We start from the raw sequence: 21,663 nt of genomic DNA on the forward strand, positions 1-21,663 counted from the left end.
TGGAAGAATTTCAGTACTATTGTATGGTGTGGAATGTATGCCCCAGGAGCCCTTTCAAAAAACTCAACCAGGTTATGCAGTCATGATCTGCCTTTTCCAAAGCTGAACTGGCTTACATCAGAGGATATAAAGTCACCCATATAATTATTTATTAGATCAGCTGAAAAATGTTCCATAGTCTAGCAAACAATACTAATGAGGCTAATAGGTCTAAGGCAATACAGCTCTCACTCTCCACATGGGGACATAGGCCGTGAAGAGACTGTGGCTGAAGAGTTGATGAAGGGATTTTTGGTATTTGGTACTTTGCAGTTCTCAGCAGACATACAGGTATGTTGTCAGGACCCATGGAAGAAGTATTTTTCATTTTGGAAAGTGACAAAACAAACTTTGTTCAAACTGATTATATAACTCCCATTTACAGTGATGAATAGACATATTTTAGTGATGACCAGGAGCCTTCACCTTTTTTTATAAAGTTTGTTGATGTAGTGATTTCACCTTGTGGGTTTAGTTTTAACCTTGCTGTTATGCTTACAAAGGATTGGTACAGATGCCTCAGTGTGTCTATCCAAGGAGTAAAATTCAGAGGAATAGGCAGCAGCCTCTGTTACAAATTTTGCTGGGATTGGTTTACCATTTGTGGTCATCAGTAGGATCAGTTAAAATTACCATGCTGAGCTGGAGTTTTCAGCGCGCCATCTGTGGGCCCCCACTACCTGGACTGTGACGGTGAATTTGTGCAGTTGCAGTTTGGAAGCCCTTTAAAACAGCCTTTGTAAAGGGAATCTCATAGTGACACAGTTTGACAAAAGGGTCCCTAAAATGACTACCTTAAATATTTACTGATATTCCATAATAGTACAAATGTGTAAAGTTACTGCTTACAAATAAAACATGGGGTAAAAAGTGTGTTTATTTTCCCTTAAGTAAAGTCCAGCTCTGCTAAAACAATTTTTGTGACGCAAAATTTCAGTGGTACCCCATCTATAGACCACTACCCCATAAGTTAGGACAGTAAATTAGTGCAACTTCTATCCAAATTATTTGTCATTTCACAGTAACCTTTACATATGAATTGTATAATTGTACACTTTGACAGCAAGCTGTCTAAAATGACTACTGCAATTAATTCATTTTTTGTTTCATTTTTCCAGCAGAAACATTTAATACCAAAATTCTACATATTCTACTTGAACAGTTGCTTTAAGAAAGAACCGCATGCTATAAAGTGCCTGCTTATGACTAGATCTTCAAATGCAGACTTTCACTTGAACTAATATGTGCAACTGTACATCAGACATCACTGTCACCGTTGCAAAAGTAGATTGCTTACATAGGGGAAAAAAATGCTTGTTTGCCTAACTTGCCAGCATCACTAACAAGTAATAGAGACGTGTGTTTATAGGGAAAAAAACACATGCTTTTAGGAACAGTCTCTGCTTTTGATTTTACATTAATTTTCTGATGCAGGATTGCACTTGACTTAATATGTTCACGTGCACATAGTCTTAAATCACCTCAGCCAAAAAAAGATTTTACTCTGAGTAAAGAACCACATGCTCATTTAATTGGTTTGCCAGCATCACCAACAACTGATTGAGAAGAGTGTTTTTGGAAAGTGACACTTCCTTCAAAAAACAGTCTCTGCTTTTGTTTTTACATTATTTTTAAATGCAGCCTTGCACATGACCTAATATGTACAGCTATATGTCAAGTATCATAGCAGATTTAACTCACTTTTATAGAAAAGCTTGTTTAACCAGCTTGCCAACATCGCTAACTGGTGAGGAAGATTGGTGTAGGGAAGAACTGTATTCTGTAATAAACAGTCTCTGCTTTTTGCTTTACGTCATTTCTGATGCATGCTGGACACTAATGTGTGCTTGCACATCGTGTCACAGATACTTAAAATAAGTTTGCTTTCACAGGAAAGAACCTCATACTTGTTTGTAGCACTTGGTGGTTTGATGATATGCCAGCATTCCTCAAAACTGATGCTGAAGATTGCTGTAGGAAAGAACCACGTGCCATAAGAAACAAAATAATGGTGGAGCCACATAAGTGACTGCAAATTTCTGAACCGCAAGTCTCTCCATTCCATTGCATCTTGCCCACTAAGAAAGTTGCTCCATTTCTTTGGTATTTCATTTGTCCAACAAGTGATACCCTGGAAATGCAGCCTGACACGAGCCTTATTCTGGCAACAGAAAAGAAAACCAAGTCTCATTTTTTTATGTGTAACATAAATGAAAGCAACAGAGGAAAAGGGTAATTTAAAAACACAGGTTCATAATCAACTGCCCCTAATGCTGCCTCATGTTTTGCTCTGTATTGCCCCTTGTGCAACTTCTAATTTTTTGGTAAATCATCAAATATTGTAGTCCCAAATTAATGCCAGACAGAGCTTCTTATTGTTCAGAAAATACATATTGAAGCGAAACCTGTTGTATTAAGTTTTCAGGTGAACTAGACTAATACTTAAAGAATGTCCATGATTTTGAGCCTTTGCTCCCCCATCAGTTTTAACATCTTTGTTGCATCCTGCCTTAAACAGTGACATAATTACACTTACTACAGTTTATTTTCTTATTAATGTAACATTTTACATGCAGTGTCCTCTTATGTTTTGTTTTTAGCAGTTATTCACTCCAGCATTGCATACGTTGCTCAGTTTGTCTTTCCACAAATTCCTTTTAGTTTTGTGTAATTTGCTGCTTCCCTTTTCTAAAGATCTCAAATTCAATTCTTTTTTCTCCTTTGCAGTGTTCAGTACTTCAATTCTAGTCTGTTTAGATTTGGAATTTACATGGTCTAGTAATTGCATTTTTTGGCAGCCAGAAGCATATACTTACTAAGACCTTACTGTGTGTGTAGGCAATTCAAATCCTCTGTCCATCACAAACACGTAATTTCCTTAGTTGCGGTTTGCTCCCCCAGTATTGCTGGCAAACTACTCTACAGGAAATTTTGAAAATTCTGACATCTCATTACATTCACAAAAAGCATGCTCCCAATTACATCTCTTTCCCATCACACCTCCACCATTTGCTGTTTACCTGAGGAAACATTCTCCAAAATCTGCTTGGTGTATAAAAATGCCCATGCAACCACTTAGTCTGAACGTTCTGGATTTTGTGGCATACTTGGGAGTTATACAGATATTTCTCCATTGTTTGTAAACTGCCTTTCCAGTCTCTCTTCCCAGTGTTTTCTAACCACCTTTATTGATTCTTATAGCTATCATTCAGCATTTTATATGCTGCACTAATTATCTCTTTTAACACCATCTTCTGTTTTAGCCTCTGCTAAAAACTCTACCAGAGCTGGTGTGTGACTTTGCACACTCCTATCTTTCTCTTGTTGCTTATACTCTATAAATCCCTGGTATTGAAGGCAGTCGCTAAACTGCAGTCCAAATGTTGTCTTGGCTTCATCTCTCTTTGGTTACCTTTCTCTCTCTAGTTATGTCCTCCCAGTACATTGGTTCCTTTCCTAATTTACTCCTGCACCCTCTTGCCTTTTTTTTATAACCCTGCTTACAGTCATCCCTATTGATAAAATCTCCTTTCTCCATTCCTGTATTGACTCGGTTCTTAGAATACTGTCTGCTACTTTATAAATTTTATCTGTATGGTTGTTGTTCTCTTTAAGGACTGTATCCAAAATCCTTCTCTCTCCTTATTTCTCATACTCCCTTCCTGTTTTATCATCCTCCTGCTTATGTCATGTTTGAGCCTTAACTGCATAACTCTAAAGTATCCCTTAAGTTCATTTAATCCAAAACCACCTTGTTCTAAGAAGAAATTCAAATTATCTCACTTAAATCTTGCTCTGTTCCCCTCCCAAATAAATTCCTTCATCTTTTTTATTGCCCACAACTTATGTATTTAATAAAAATATGCCTAACCTGTATGTAAAACTAAAGGGACTAAAACATTTTCATGTCTGTATTATCTTTTGTGTAGTCTCTTCTCATGTCCTAGATGCTGTAACAGAACTGTTTAATCCAAATACCTAAATACTTAATCTTTTGTCCCTGTAGATAAGAGTATTACTGAACCAATGCATGTGTGGGTACATGGTTTGCTACTATAGTTTTAGCTTTATTCCTTTATTCTTCAGAGTTGTTGGCTACTGAGACTTGTCTGCATATATCAACTGGACACAAGCTGATTTAAGTATACTTTTCTCTGCATTTATTTAAGATTTGATTCTTTAAATATTGTGTCTCTGTCCATCTGCAGTTAGTTCCCCACCCCCCTCCCTGTTTCCTGTTGTGGTGTTAATCTTGGTGGCTTTGGAATTGCCCGCCCCTGCTGTAAATCTGTTTTTGGACACTCCTCCTGGACCCATCTCATTTGCTCAACCAATTGAGTACAGTGAAATCATATTTTGATTTCAGATACTCCTATCAGTCCCATCTCCTCTGCTGTGTGCAGAGAGAGCACTTGGGAAGGACATCCCCTGTATTATCTTAATCTGCTCTGTTCCCTCCGACTCCACAAAAAAAAAAAATTAAATAAATTAAACTTCATCTGCTTTACTGTTTTGTGTCTCTTCCTACTTTATTACCTTATTTTGCTTTTGCCTCTTCTTAAAAGTACTCAATTTAATTTATTCTGCTGCATTTATTAATGCTTGTTAGCCTGATTAAATTGTAACTGTTTTTCTATGGCTTTTGGTTTAAGCACTTGGGCTTCAAACCAGTTGTTTTACATTAAGAAGGTTTGTGGTCTGCACTGTTACTGTTGTGGCAGGACAGGTAGCGTACATCCTTCTAAGTTGGGAATTGCTGATTGAAGACTCAGTGTCTGTTATTCTAAAAGTATTTTATTTCTGGGCTAAGGACATGGGCTTCAGGCCAGTTATTTTACATTAAGAAGGTTTGTGGTCTGCACTCTTGTGAGAGGAGAAGAATAGATTCTGTCCTTCTGAGCTGGGAATTTCTGGTTAATGGCTTATTGCGCATGCTTGTTTGAACTGTTTCTTTCTGAAATCGGTATGCCTTGTTTGCTGTGGCATAGACTAGATTCAGGCTTGCTGGATCTAGCTTTGTTTGTAGAACTTGTGCACTGATCCAGGCCGCCTTTTTTTGGAGAAGGTTTCTCTGCACCCTAGTGGCAGGAGTGTGCAGTTAGAACCTGTCTGATTGGAGACTGCTGGAACAGGGCTCAGTTTTGAGCTTTTTAACTGGTTAATTGGTTAAAGTGTTGTTTTGATTGTATCTGCTCTATTTTCTGGAAAAAAAAGCAAATAACAAAAATACTTGTTTCCTGCCTTTTTGAACTAGTGTTGTCCAGTTTTCAGGTAATTGCTGAATCCAGGACTGAGTTACAAGTTTCTGTGTTGCCCATACCGTACTTGGCTAGAAGGAAGTTTCTCTGTTCACTTGTGAGAGAGGGGAGCTTTGAGCAGCCTATCTGTCTCTGGAGGAGTGGTTTCAGCCCAGAAGGTAGTAGTTTTTTGGCCATTTTGGGCTAATTTCTATCTCTTTCACTTCCCTGCTATAAAAACCGCATTTGCGTGTTTTTTGCGCTTGTATTCCGCTTAGCAGGTGCCTTCCAGTGTCCTGCAGAGTCTACAGCAGCAGAGAGGCAAAAGAGAGACTTTGGAGTGATTATCATTTTTCTGCTTTTCTTGCTGTATTAAACTAATTCTGCCTAAAACGCCGATTTTTTTTTAAGCGTTTCTGTGAATTAAAAAGTTTGTTGTTGCTACATATTGTAATTATTTGCTGCATGCACTTGAATTAAGTTTTTTTTTATGTTTAAATAATCTGTTTAACTGTTCTAGGCTACACACTAAAGTGCGGTAGCCTTTTCTGTGCATTTAAAGTGTTGTTTTGATTGTATCTGCTCTATTTTCTGAAAAAAAAAAATACTTATTTCCTGCCTTCTAAACTAGTATAGTTCAGTTTTCAGGTTATTGCTGAATCCAGGGCTGTGTTACAAGTTTCTGTGTTGCCCATACCTTACTTGGATAGAAGAAAGTTTTTCTGTTCACCTGTGAGAGAGGGGAGCTTTGAGAAGCCAATCTGTCCCTGGAGGAGTGGTTTCAGCCCAGACGTTAGTAGTTTATTGGCTGTTTTGGGCTAATTTCTATCTCTTTCACTTCCCTGCTATAAAAACCACATTTGTGTTGTTTTGCGCATCGGGCAGCGCCAGTTAGCTAGGGTTAAAGTATTCCCGGCTCCATGTAGTCTACTCTTCAATTTTTACCTTGGAACTAGACAAATCTTCAACTTTAGCATTCAAACCATTCATTTCACAGCCAACCACTTGCTAAAAACTCATAGCAAGCACTAATTAACCCTAACACTAGACCCCCCTATACTGTCCAGAAGGACAAGGCTCTCTCTTCGTCCCCACCAGCCAGTCAGAAAAACAGCTTACTCTAGCTTTTCCTGCATGTCCAAAGGACAGTTTCCGGTGTACTCTCCAGTCCAGCTGGTGAATCTGGGCATTTTGAGGCAATATTACAACTGCCTCATGTACACACACAACCCTCTTCTCCTACCACCGAACACTAATATATGCGAGAGATGCAATTATACAGCCGAACTGGAGGCAAAGCTCTCTCAACCCAAGACTGGAACTGGCAGTCAAGAGGAGAAGGGAAATAACACACCACCAGTCTCACTTAGACCTAATAATCCAACACCGGAAAATAACACACATAAATACAAGAAAACATACCCGGAGGCTCTAAATAAAAATCTGCAAAAGCAACAGAGGCCTCCAAAGCAGACATCCAAGCAACCTCCACACCCCATCACCAACCATGAAACACACATTTCACATAATCAGTGTGCCACACAATCACAGCCCTTAAGGCAAAATAACATACCCAACACACTAGTAATAGGCGACTCTATGGTCATGTACACTGATGTTCCACTAACTAGGTTGAACAAGGAGAAGGTTACTTTAGGCAGCCTGTCGGTTGCCAGGATCCGCCACATAACACAAACACTCAGGTCACTCCAGAACAAGTACAAATACGACTCTGTCATTGTCCATGTTGTTGTGAATGACCTGAGATGTACCTCCCTGGACTACATGAAAAAAGACATGGAAGAGCTCTCTGATCATGTAGCCCAGGCTGGTATGACCCTGACCTTGAGTAGCATCCTGCCCCTCACCAAGAATGATGCCACAGTATAAAGAAAAAATGATCAATTTCAACAATTGGCTAAGTTTCTGGTGTCATTCAAAGAGGATCCAGTATCTGTTCACCTGGGATGACATGCTCGACAAGCCATGTTGCTTTGCAAGCGATAGCTTGCACCTGTCAGCCTTAGGCTTTCGAATATTGGCCAAGGCTCTTGCCGCTCCCATAGTGCCTTTTTTATGCAAGGCTCAAAAGACAAACCCACCACCCGTAAATAGCACAAGTAACCAAAAACTGAGGGTAATGCTACTCAACTCCAGAAGTCTAAACCTCAAAATGCATGCACTCGAGGCACTCCTCAGTATGGAGAAAATCGACATCTGTGCAGTAACAAAAACCTGGTTTAAGGCTCCTGAGAGCACCCCGGCACTACCAGGCTACAACTCATACCACACCTTTCGGCCACAGAACCAGGACCGAAACACAAAAGGTGGGGTTATATCCATATTCATCAAGGATACCCACACCTCCAGGTTAGTGTTGCAGCACAATGCATCAGACATCATCCATGTGCAACTAACAACGGCAAAACTGCAGTCCAAATTGCAGCTTGCTACACATCACCCACCATGACCCAGGACCCCCATTCCGCATTTCTGGAGACACTGGGAAATATGAAGGTCCTACCAAACACCCTAATACTGGGTGATTTCAATTACCCAAACATAAACTGGGTGAACTACTCAAGTACTAACTCCCTTGCCCAACGCTTCCTAGAATTTATAAACTTGAACACCCTGGATCAACTGGTCAACACCCCCACCAGAGGGAACAACATATTGGACCTAGTCATCACCAACATGGGCGACTGGTGTTCCACACCGGAGGTCAACCCCTCGCTGATTAGATCAGACTATAGACTAATCACTCTGGATATCCACATTCCGCCCCCACCCCCAATCAGGGAAACTACCCTGAAAAACATTTCAAAAGCAAACTTCACGTTACTTAAGACGGAGTTGGAAAGGTTCACAGCCCCCATTGCTAAAGGGCAATGCTGTCCAAGCTGCTTAAACCTTTACAAAGGCACTCTATGAGCATCTGTAGGAATGCATGGATCGTGCTATCCCAAGTAAAACCAAGACTCACTCCTCCAAGAAAAGGAAACCAGTCTGGTGGACCCCTGCCATAAACAAGCTGTACAACAGGAGGAGGAAACTAGTACAGAAAAGAGTAAAAACCCAAGAAGGAAAAACATCCTTGATCAGTATCAGCAAGAAACTACGATCCCTCATTAAATCATCCAAGGCTAGCTTCAAAAGAAAAATTGCCAAGGACTCCACAAAGATCACCACGAAGCGTTCTTTAGCTATGTCAAGAACCTAAGTGGAAACTCTCACATCTGCTCTGAGTTATTGCAGAATGGCACAAAATACTCTGAACCGACTGATATTGCCAACATTCTGGCAGAAAGGTTTAGTGCAAACTTCATCCCCCTCTCACCCCCTAAAGGGCCCATAACCATACCAGAAGAATGTAGGGCGTCAATCACCATCACACAGGTTGAAGCAGTCCTAGCCAAAAACACAGCTTTAATGGGACCGGACGGTGTCCCATGCTGTGTCTTACAAGAGCTCCAAAATGAATTAACCCCCCACCTTAACACACTGTTCAAACTCATCCTCTCTACAGGCTACATACCCACAGAGTGGCGCACAGCAACAGTTATCCCTCTCCACAAAGGTGGAGCCACAACGGACCCTGGGAACTATCGCCCTACAAGCCTGGTCTGTAAGGCTATGGAGCGCATCATTATGGAACTCATTAACACAGACATTGCGAACCTCCAAACCTTGGACCCTACCCAGTTTGGCTTTAAGGGCAGATCATGCCTCCTTAACCTGGTGGACGACTTTGAGACAGTTACCAAGGCATTAGACGAGGGAAAGGAGGTCCACACAGCCTACCTAGACCTTGCAAAGGCTTTCGACACCATTCCCCATTCTGGTATTATAGACAAGCTCACCAGCTTGATCATAAACCCCTATGTCACGAGATGGGTTGCCAACTGGCTCACAGATAGAACCCACACGGTGAGAGTTGCAGGCTCTAGGTCGGACTCTAAACTGGTTACAAGTGGCATCCCCCAGGGCTCAGTCCTAGGGCCCCTCATGCTCGGTATATACTTCTCAGAGGTGCAGGCAAGCACAGGAGGACTGGGACTGACCAAGTTCACAGACGACTGCAAACTAGCGGCCATAATTGTTTTTCTGTCCGATACACACGCCCTCCAGAAGGGTCTTACTGAAATGGATACCTGGTATCAAAATCATGGCCTCAAGCTAAATGCCAAAAAGTGCATAGTCATCCCCTTTGGAAAAAACAAAGTACGCATGAACTACCACATAGGTGGTAGTCCCCTAAATACAGAAAATGTAAGGGATCTGGGGACCCAAGTAGATAGTAATCTCTCCTTTGATAATCATATTGCCAAGGTGGTTAAAAAAATCCTTCTATGTGGCCCACCTAATCCCAAAAGGGTTCGCATGTAGAACAAAAGAGGTTATTGTGCCTCTCTACTCATCACTCATTAGACCCATCATAGAATACAATGCCCCTTTTGGGATGTACCTTACAAGACACCTGCAGCAGCTGGAAAGACCACAAAAGTACCTCACCAAGAGGATTACTGGCCTCAAACAGATGCCCTATGCAGCCCGACTCAAGAAACCTCAGCTGTACTCTGTTGCATACAGCTTACTCAGAAGTGATCTCTGCCTGATATTCAAGGCCATGTCTAACCCAGAATTGATGTGCATGCTCCACCTAAAAAAAAAACAAATCCCGGAGAGCCACACGCTCTGGAGATATAAACCTCACCACAGTGATGAATAGGACGTGCTGGAGGGATAGATTCCTGTCCCAGACTCCCCATGCTTTGGAACAGGATTCCAATATACATCAGGCAGAGCCCCTCACTAAAACTCTTCAAGAGAAACCTTGACGGGTGGATGGGAGACAGAAAATTTACCCCAGGGATCACTGCAGTGGCTCTGCTGGACAGAGGCACAGAGAATTAATCTAAGGGGGTGGCGAAAGCCAACACATTCTGACTAGGCTTATAAATGCCCTTGGGCAGATAGCCTAGTACTTACCTATGAACGTATTTAAGTGGTCTCAAAATGTTTCATAACACTAAAATCTCTCTCTCTCTGGATTTGTCAGCTACAAAATTTTATCTGCAGATTAAGATAACTTATCTTTGTTACTAAACCATTTATATCCTTGAATTTCCGTATACTTTATTTTCTTTACGAGTGGCTCTAAATATAAAGCAAGTAAGAGAAAGAGGGTTTCCATATCTGGTTTTTGTGGTCATCAAGCTTGCCTGAGAGGAGCCCACCAACGTTTAATTTTTGCCTTCACTCCTTCATACATCCTCCTAATTTACCATATTGCTCCATCAAGGAATGCAAATGCTACCATTGCCCTATTATAAAATCCCATCCGACTCCCAGATGCTTTCTCTGCATTAGGACCCACCAAAAGTCATGGTGTTTTCTTATATTCTGCTTCCCTCTGGGTCCTCTTCATTCTGTTAATGTTATCAAGTGTTTTCCTCCCTTCCATAAAACCATATTAATGCTTATCTATCAATTTTGGCAACTCTTTTGCCATTCTTTTCACTAGTATAGACATGCACACTTTATAATCATGGTTTAAAATTGCATTGGGACTATATGAATCTAGATCTGAAGGATTTTTACCCTCCTTGGGTAATGCAGCCACCACAGCTTAATGATGGCACTCCCCCCCTCCCATTTAAAGCAGTGTTAAACAAAGCCTTCCAGATCTCATCGGTCTCCCTACCACCAACTTCACACTTGTACAGGAGTGCATTCTGTTCCTGGAGATTTTTTTTGTCTCATCTGTTGCTATTTTAGCTGTCAATTATTGAGTCCCATCTTCCTATAACCTTAAAATATTTGTATTTGCACCTTTTCTTGGTTTCTGCATTCATTTCCCTTATACAAATTTTTGTAAAATTTCTGAAATATTTGTAGTACTGCCTATAGGAGCTCTGATTATTTTTCTTGTAGGCTCCCTAAGTTTGATGACAACCATTCCTACTTTTTGTTGGCTAAGTCATTGTGTTAAAAGTTTTTGTGCTATAAGGTTATCAAAAATAGTTGCTTAGTAACAAATTTTCTAAACTCAAGCATATCTAAATTCTCCCTTATTTTCTCTTTAGCATTCTGTAGTTCTGTGAGATTCCCCTTATTCTGCACTACTTTAATCTTTGTCGACCCCCGTTAAGTAATTCTGATTATTGTTTTCCTGTATTTCTTTCTTATTTGTACCACATTTTTAAACTTCATTTTCTCTTTTGCTAACTATCCCTTACTTCTATGTCATTCTCAGATGCTTTAAACCTCTCTATTAATTTAACCTTGTACTACTGTTCTCAACCACTAAACATGTAAATATGCTTTACATCCTTCTCCAAACTGCCGTTTAACTTTTGTTTAGTTTTTGCTATTTTGTTTGTAAAATTTGCTTTAGTTTGTTTCTGTTTCCATTATGTATTGTACTTCATATTATGGCACCCGCGGTGGTGGTGCTGCGGTAACATTGTCGCCTCACAGTAAGACGCTATCCGGTTCGATTCTCAGCTAGAGCATCTTCTGCGTGGAGACGTGTGAATGGGCGTACCTTTGTTGAAGGTTGTGCGTCAGGCCTGGTAAGCCAGTACGTAAAAATCAACTGCCAGTCATTAGCGGACCGGAGTTCCGCTGTGGCGACCCCTAACTGGGAAAAGCTGAAAGACACAAACATTGTACTTCATATTATGGAGCTTGTACTATGTATTATTGGAGCTTTTCTCCCCGGGCCTCCACTGAAAACGGGCTCTTTGAGCCCAGTGGACCTCCCTGGTCATCAGACTGGAAATAAATAAGATATTTCTATATTCCCTCATAACTCTCATATCATTTCTGCTGTCCATTCCTTAAATTCTTTCCTTTTAACAGATAAGTCAGAAAATGAGTGTTCCCCTTTTTTAGTTTATTACCCTGCATTTTTATCTTCGTTTTTACGGATGCATAATCTGAAATTGTTATTGTATATGTCAGAGCTTTTAAGTGAATACGCATGCTTCTGTGAAACAGTTTCTATCCAGTCTTGGATGGTTATTGTACCTTTAGAAGTATGTAAATGTGTTTATACTACTGAATTCTCATCTTCCATACCACGTATTCTCCTATATTTCTTCAGATATCTGCCCCCTTTTTGTCATGTTTTTCCTTCTGACCACCCCAATACAGCCTCACTATTGCAAACCAGATTCCAGTCCCCACTCACAAATAATCCCGCTGAAAACTTATTTTTGCCCTCTAGCAGTCAGTATTCTTCTTCTTAAGATTATTATTATTATTACTACTACTCCCTTTTTCCTGTCTGTGATATTCTGTTGAATGTCCACACTGAAGTCTTTTCTTTGTCAAATTCACTTGCTAATCATTTCTACCCAGTTGTTTCCTTCAGCACTGCTATTTGCACCCTACACTCTTGAATGTTGTTCAGCACTCTTGTTTTTTGTTTGTACCTGTAAGGTCACTTATAGTCCATGATAATATGGACAAGAGTAGTCATTATGATATAAAGCTGTTATTCCCACTTATTATAAATGACCGTTCTTTTGAATGTATATTTCCAGCTTTTACCTTACCATGTACACACTGTTTGCAAGGCTTATCTGTTATGCAGTTGCTTCTTCTCATCTCCAATTGAACATGTGTCGTAGTTTTCAACACTTTTTTCCTTTAATGAAAACACTCAGACAGAAAATCTTAGTTTAGTAACTTCTATGCCCCCCTTCTCCCAAATCCCTTTTTAACTTGCCACAAGCACATATAATTGTATACATTTTCAAAAAATGTTTATCTTCCAGAGAGGAGCAGTTGCTCCAAATTGACTACTGCACCCGCAGGCACTGTATTAAGGATACCGATGCTAAAACACATTAGAGCCTGTTCCAAACTCCACTAATTGGTGTCTGTTCTTATCTCTTTCCCCCCAAAAGATGTGAAAAACAGCACATATGCTGTCAGTGAACATTATCTTCTAGCCCAAAGTAAAAATGCACCAGCTACCTTTTCATAAATTAAACTGTGCACTGTTGTATTAAAGTACTAAGGCTGCTGAGGAAGGCAACTACATGTTTAACTTTTTTTCTTATGCCTTTCATCATTTTGTCTTCTTTTTCAAGCATATTTGCTTAAAAAACATTGTCTACAGTGTAAACCAAGGACATTAATTTGGATAGCCACCTGTGTAAAAAAATAGGGACATTATTGACCTAATTCTGCATGTGAAGTAAGTAGGACACTTACACCCACCAGCAGCCCAAAATCACAACAGTGTGTTAACTTTCTTCTCTTCAGCCCTTGTTATAAAGCCTGGATATCTTAAAGAAAAAGTACTTTCTTGCTTTAATATCTTTGACATATACAACAGTTGGTAGTAATACTTTCTCACCTTAAATATAAAATATCATGACTGCACACTACAAACCTGCTTTACAATACGTGTAATTTACGTCCTACATTTTATAAAAGTATTAATAAGGACAAAAATGTTACAATTAGTTCTTTCCTTCCTTCATTATCTTTCTAAACATAAATGATATAAAATGGTATATACTTCACAGTTCACCTACCACTTTAATGCATTCAGCTAAATTCTAGTCTTCTTGCATAGGAACAGTTCACATCTCTGTTCCTATACCCAATGGATTGATGCTTTTCACTGAATAATTTCAGTGTGTCGTTCATCTTTCTGATCATTTCTGCCTTCCACCACCAGTTTCTGGTTCACATCCAGTGTGCTTCTGATTCTTGCAGTCAACTCCCATTTTTTCCCCCTCTAGTTTTCTCTGGCAAATTCTTTCAGTGACTTTGTGATTGTCCAAAGGGTACAAAGCCAGGGTTCCTCCTGCTTGTTTGACTCGCTCTTTGTTGGATAAACTTTATTTCCTCCCTAGCTTGAAAAGATATTCTGAACATACCTGGGTGCAGCATCGTGAAGCTCACACATACCTCTGTACCTTCTCCGATGCCTAGGGTAAATGTGCTTCTTTTCTGCTTAATGTTCAGTAAATCTTTTTCCACAAATGCTGTACTATCCCTAATTTGTAATACTTTTCCCTTCTGTCATAATTTTGATAGGAGAAATTGCAGCTTTACTAATGTAGGGCTTGACTATTTTTTTTTTCTTTCTTGCACCTGTCGCCCCTGGGCTTTCGAATACTGGCCAATAATCTTGCCGCCCCAATACTGCCTTTTTTAGGCAAGGCTCAAAAGACAAACCCGCCTCCATAAACAACAACAATAAACAAAAACTGAGGGTAATGCTGCTCAATGCCAGAAGTCTAAACCTCAAAGTGCATGCACTCGAGGCTCTCCTTAGTATGGAAGTATGGAAGAAATCGATGTATGTGCAGTGACAGAAACCTGGTTCAAGGCTCCAGAGAGCACCCCAGCACTACCAGGCTATAACTCCTACCATACCTTTAGGTCCCAAAACCAGGACCGGAACACAAAAGGAGGGGTGTGTCCATATTCATCAAGAACACCCACACCTCCAGATTAGTAGCACAGCATGCGTAATCTGAGACCATCCAAGTGCAATTGACAGCGGGTAAATTGACACTTCAATTTATAGCTTGCTACAGATCTCCCACCTTGTCTCAGGATCCTCACACAGCATTCCTGAGAACATTAGAAAGTATGAAGATTCTACCCAACACCATGCTACTGGGTGACTTCAACTATCCAAACATTGACTGGGAAAACTACTCAAGCTCAAACGCCCTAGCCCAATGCTTCCTTGAGTTTATAAACTTAAACGCCGTTGGAACAGCTGGTCACCACTCCCACAAGAGGTGACAACATACTGGACCTGGTCATCACCAACATGGGGAACCTATGTTCCACACCTGAGGTAAACTTGTTATTGGTACGATCAGATCACAAACTAATCACACTGGACATCCTGACCCCCCCCCCCCCCCAGTCAAGGAAATCAAGGTAAAAAACTTCTCTGAAGCCACCAAGAAGGGAAGTTTCAAAGCTCCCAATCAAATGGGAAATGATGACCCATCGGCAGAATCCTTTACAAGTGCATTCTATGAACACCTTCAAGAATGCATGGACTGAGCCATCCCAAGTAAAACCAAGACCAACTCCTCAAAAAAGAGGAAGCCAGTCTGGTGGACCCCGGCCATAAATAAACATTACAACAGAAGGAGGAAACTCCTGCAAGATAGAACAAAATCCCAAAATAAGAAGGCATCTCTGATTAACATCAATAACAAAACTGTGCTCCCTCATTAAATCATCCAAGGCCAACTTCGAAAGAAAAATAGCCAATGACTCTAAGGATAACCACAAGGCCTTCTTTAACTATGTCAAGAGTCTAGGGGCAAACACTCAGATATGCTCCGAGGTAGTGCATAATGGCCATAAATACACTGAACCAATCGACATTGCCAACATCCTGGCTGGCACCCATCCCAGAAAAGTGTGGTCCTCCAGATATCTCAGACACACAAGTAAAGACAGCCCTTGCAAAGGCCAAAAACACAGCATCAGTGGGACCAGATGCTATCCCGGGTTGTGTCTTACACGAGCTTCAAAATGAACTAACCCCCCATCTCAAATCGCTATTCAAACTCAGCCTCTCTACAGGCTATGCACCCAAAGAATGGCGTACAGCAACAGTCGTACCTCTCCACAAAGGTGGTGCCACAACTGACCCTGGGAACTATCGCCCTATAAGCTTGACTAGCTTGGTCTGCAAAGCCATGGAACGCATTATCATGGAGCTCATTAACAGGGACATTGGGAACCTCCAGACACTGGACCCCACCCAGTTTGGCTTTGTTAAAGGCAGATCTTGCCTACTGAACTTGGTTGACTTCTTCGAAACAGTCACCAAGGCCATAGATGAAGGGAAGGTGGTCCACACAGCATATCTGGACCTTGCTAAGGCGTTCGACACCATCCCACACTCAGGAATCATAGACTCACCAGCTTAAATAGCAACCCCTATGTCACGAGATGGGTTGCCAATTGGCTCTCAGAACCCACACGGTAAGAGTGGCAGGTGCCATGTCTGACTCTAAACCAGTCACAAGTGGAGTCCCACAGGGCTCAGTCCTGGGACCCCTCCTGTTCGATATATATTTCCCCGAAGTACAGGCAAAGGCAGAGGGACTGTGGCTAACCAAGTTCGCAGATGACTGTAAATTGGGTGCAATAATTGACTCTCCAGCTGACACAGACATCCTGCAAAAGGGTCTCAGAGACAAACAAGTCACGGCCTCAAGCTAAATGCCAAAAAATGCATAGTAATCCCATTTGGGAAAAACAAAGTACCTACAAACTACCACATAGATGGGAATCCACTAAGTACAGAAGTAGTAATTAGGGACCTGGGTACCCAAGTAGATAGCATGCTCTCCTTTGATAACCACATAGACAAAACGGTCAGGAAATCCTTCTATGTGGCACACCTGATCACAGAGGGTTTCTCATCCAGATCCAAGGAGGTGATTGTTAGGCCCATAATAGAGTACACTGCCCCATTTGGGATGTACCTCACTAGACACCTGCAACAACTAGAAAGACCACAGAAGTACCTCACCAAGAGGATTATTTGTTGTGTCTTTCGGCTTTTCCCAGTTAGGGGTCGCCACAGTGGAACTCCTGTCCGCTAATGATTGGCACTAGATTTTTACGTGCTGGCTTGCCGGGCCTAACGCACAACCTTCAACGAAGGAACGCCCATTCACGCATGTCACCACACAGAAGATGCTCCAACTGAGAATCGAATGGGCAACGTCTAACTGTGAGGCGACAACTCTACCGCAGCACCACCACCGCAGTCATGCTACCTCACTAAGAGGATTTAAGGGCCTTAAACAATTACCCTATGAAGCACGACTAAAAAAGCTCCAGCTCTTCTCAGTCACTTACCGTCTGCTCAGAGGTGATCTATGCCTGACCTATAGGGCCATGTCAAACCCTGAACTAATGGACATGCTTCACCTCAAAAAAACGAGATCCCTCCGAACCACTTGTTCTAGCGACTTGAACCTATGTACAACAATAAACAGGACATGCTGAAGGGATAGATTCTTGTCCCAGCGACTCCCCTCACTCTGGAATAGAATCCCAATCCATATTCGACAGAGCTCCTCTCTGACCCTCTTCAAGAGAAATCTTGATGAATGGATGGGTAATCGTAAGTTCTACCCGGGATCACTTCAGGAGCCCTGTTGATAGAGGCCCAGGTTACTAATCTAATGGGGAGACGAAAGCCATCACTCTGTGGCTAGGCTTATAAATGCTCATGGGCAGATAGCCTAGTACTTACCTATGAGCCAGATTTTGAGCATATACATCATGTGCCTCTCAATTAATAATTCCTGCTGTGGAACATCAGCAGTTTTTATTTGTACTTTCAGAAAATTAATGCAGTCTGTTCTTTTCCCCTTTCAGTTTCTGTGGTTTGGCAGAAAGTCTATATCTTCTATCTACTGTTTTTTTTTTACTTGTTTTTTTAAATAGTTTTTCATGAGAAGTTTCATCCTTACTTAGCCAGCCGTTTTTTTTTTTCCATTTTATCCTCTGATTTTTGCAGCTTTGCCAGTTTGTCTGAATAGTTAGCTAAAGTTTCTTCTATTTTCCAGCTTTCTTATCTGAGTTTATATAATCCTCCTTTTGAATATATGAGTGCATTTGATTTGTTTTTCCTCTAAATTACTAGAAGCCATCTTCTGTATCAAAGCTAAAACTTAAATTGCTTTTTGCTGAATTGCACGATTCTTCCCAGCCAGTGTATTTACTTCTCTTTTTTTTTGGTTGTTTTTCTCTTACTTTTAATAAATTCCTCCCTTGCTTACATGCAGGAAGTGTAATTCTTAGCCAGTAACTGAATTTTACCCAAATGTAGCTTTGTCTCACAGTTTCTTTATTCATACTGGAAGAACTGTAATGGAGCTGATGATTAGTGTGCAGCCATCTTCTTTTTCCCATTACTTTTGGCTTTATCTAAAATTCTTGAAATCTAGAGGTGTGAAGTTGAGAGGTATTCACATAGGTTCATAGATTAGTACTAAGCTAACTGCCCTTGTGAGCCATTTTAAGCCTAGCCAATTATCCCTTGTGAGACTCAAACCCTGCACCTTGTGTTTGTAAGGCAAACACCTTAACCATTAGGCCACACTAATAACTTAAAACATGACACACTATATGAAGCATGTTTTTTTTTAACTAGCTGACTGCCTTTAGCTAAGATCACAAGGCTAGTTTACATCTGGGTAGTTGAAGATGTCAATAAATGTGGCATGGGCAGGAACTAGTGAGACAGTCATTTTTCTATGCATGGCTGCCAGCCCAGATTATAAATTTGCAGCAGGCTGCAAAAGAGATCTGGGCCTGCAGTTTTTACTGCTGCTTACTGTGCATGGAATCTGCAACAGTGATTACTTGACTACAAACTAGTTACACATTCACTTTTAAGCAAAGGATGCTAGTGGGCCAAGAAAACAATACAACAAAATGGGTCAGTCTCCATAAATTATATAATAGTGCAGTCTTTCATTCAGACAAACGAACGTTTATAAGTACCTGTGTTCACGTAGTTAAACAAGAAAATAGTGGACAAATGTCATGTAATGGGAAAAAGTCTAGTCATAGGTGACTCTATAGTCAGGCACACTGATGTTCCACTCACCAGGCTAAACAAGGAGAAAGTTACTGTCAGGTGCCAGGATCCGCCACATAATGCATGCACTCAGGTCACTCCACAACAAGTACAAATATGACGCTGTCATTGTCCATGTTGGTGTGAATGACCTGAGACGTACCTCCCTGGACTACATGAAAAGAGACATGGAGGAGCTCTCAGATCTTGTAGCCCAGGCAGGTATGACCCTGGCCCTGAGTAGCATCCTGCCATCACCCAGAACGATGCCACAGTAAAAGGACAAAATGATTGACTTCAACAATTGGCTAAGCTTCTGGTGTCATTCTAAGGGGATCCAGTATTTGTCTGCCTGGGACAACATGATCGACAGACCACGATGCTTTGCCAGAGATTGCTTGCACCTGTCCCCCTTGGGATTCCGGATACTGGCTAAGGCTCTTGCCACCCCATAGTGCCTTTTTTAGGCAAGGTTCAAATGACAAACTCACCACAGTAACAGGTACAAAAAGGCAAAATTTGAGGGTAATGCTTCTCAGTGCTAGAAGTCTAAACCTCAAAATGCACTCACTCGAGGCACTTCTTAAAATGGATAACATCGACATCTGTGCAGTGACAGAGACCTGGTTCAAAGCTCCAGAGAGCACCCCTGCATTACCAGGCTATAATTCATGCCACACCTTTCGGCCACCTAACTCAGAACGAAGCACTAAAGGTGGAGGCGTGTCCATATTCTTTAAGGATATCCACACCTCCAGGCTAGTTGAACAGCATAATGCATCCGAGATTATCCAAGTGCAACTAACTCTGGGCAAGACCTCAATCCAAATTGTAGCTTGCTACAGACCCCCCACCATGCCCCAGGATTCCCACTCCTCATTTCTTGATACACTGGAAAGTATTAGGGTACAACCTAACACCCTAATAATGGGCGATTTCAACTACCCCACCATTAACTGGGAAAACTACTCATGTACCAACTCTTTTGCTCAATGTTTTCTGGAATTCATAAATTCCAACGCCTTCGATCAACTTATTTACACCCCCACCAGGGGCAGTAATATCCTAGACCTGGTCATTACCAACATGGACAACCGGTGTTCCACACCAGAGGTCAATTCCTCGTTGGTCAAATCCGACCACAAGCTAATCACCCTAGACATCCACATCCCGCCCACACCCCCAATTAGGGAAACAACCGTAAAAAACTTCTCCAAAGCCAACTTCACACTTCTTAAGACAGAAGTGGCAAACTTCATGACACCCATGCAGACGGACAATAGAGTTATGACTGCTGAATCTTACATAGATGCACTTTATAAGCTCTTACATGAGTGCATGGATCATGCTATTCCCTAATAGAACCAAGATGCTGTCCTCCAAAAAAAGGAAGCCAATCTGGTGGTCCTCTGCCATAAACAAACTCTACAACAGAAGAAAGAAACTGTTGCAAAAAAGAGTAGAATCCCATGACTGGAGGAACGCCCTGGTCAACCTCAGTAAGAAGCTGAGATCCCTCATAAAATCCTCCAAAGCTAGTTACGAAAACAAAATTGCCACCAACTCTAAAGACGGCCACAAAGCATTCTATAGCTATGTCAAGAATCTCAATGCCAACACTCAGATCTGCTCTGAGTTGCAGCACAATGGCACTAAATATACAGAACCAACTGATATTGCCAACATCTTGGCAGATAGGTTCAGTGCTAACTTTACCCCCCCCCTCACCCCCTAGAGGGTCCACCTCTATACTGGAAGAATGCAAAGTTCCCTTAATCACGGCTGCACAGGTAAAAAGCACACTCTCCAAAGCCAAGAACACAGCATCCATGGGACCTGACAATATCCCAGGCTGCGTTCTACACGAACTACAGAATGAACTGGCACCCTACCTAAGTACCATGTTCAGTCATAGCCTCACCTCAGGCTTTGTGCCCACTGAATGACGTACCGCAACGGTTATCCCACTCCACAAAGGGGGAGCCACGACGGACCTCAGGAACTACCGCCCCATTAGTCTGATGAGCCTAGTCTGCAAGGCCATGGAACGTATCATCATGGAGCTCATAAACAAAGACATTGGTAATCTCCAAACTCTGGACGCTACCCAGTTCGGATTTGTAAAAGGTGGATCATGTCTCCTAAACCTGTTTGACGACTTTGAAGCAGTCACCAAAGCCATAGATGAGGGTAAGGTGGTTCACACAGCTTATCTAGATCTCGCCAAGGCTTTCGACACCATCCCCCACTCTGGAATTATAGATAAGCTCACTAAACTAGGTATAAATCCCTATGTCACAAGATGGGTTGCCAACTGGCTCACAGACAGAACCCACACTGTGAAAGTAGCAGACTCCAAATCCAGCTTCAGACCAGTGACAAGTGGAGTACCACAGGGTTCAGTCCTGGGTCCTCTCCTGTTTGGTATGTACTTCCCTGAAGTACAGGCTAACACAGAAGGTCTTTGGCTAACAAAGTTTGCAGATGACTGCAAACTAGGAGCCATAATCGAAACTCCTAACGATGTGGACATTCTACAAAAGGGCCTCACTGAGCCAGATGCCTGGTGTCAAAGCCATGGCCTGAAGCTCACTGCCAAAAAGTGTATTGTCATCCCCTTTGGTAAAAACTCTGTACCTATGAACTACTACATAGCTGGTAGTCTACTTAACGCCGAAAATGTGATGAGACCTTGGGACACAGGTGGACAGTAGTCTCTCCTTTGATAATCACATCGCCACAGTGGTCAGGAAATCCTTCTACGTGGCTCACCTCATCACA

The 21,663-nt window shown here is 41.6% G+C and overlaps 1 protein-coding gene across 1 annotated transcript in view; it reads left to right on the forward strand.

The window, feature by feature from the left end:
• TBRG4 (transforming growth factor beta regulator 4) overlaps positions 1-21,663 on the forward strand; it is a 1,565,288-nt gene that overhangs the window by 1,317,426 nt on the left and 226,199 nt on the right. The gene's annotated exons all lie outside the window — the stretch shown is intronic.

The sequence above is a fragment of the Protopterus annectens genome, chromosome 3.part0, assembly GCF_019279795.1.
Source record: "Protopterus annectens isolate FY-2018-M chromosome 3.part0, PAN1.0, whole genome shotgun sequence".
Lineage (NCBI taxonomy): Eukaryota > Metazoa > Chordata > Ceratodontiformes > Protopteridae > Protopterus > Protopterus annectens.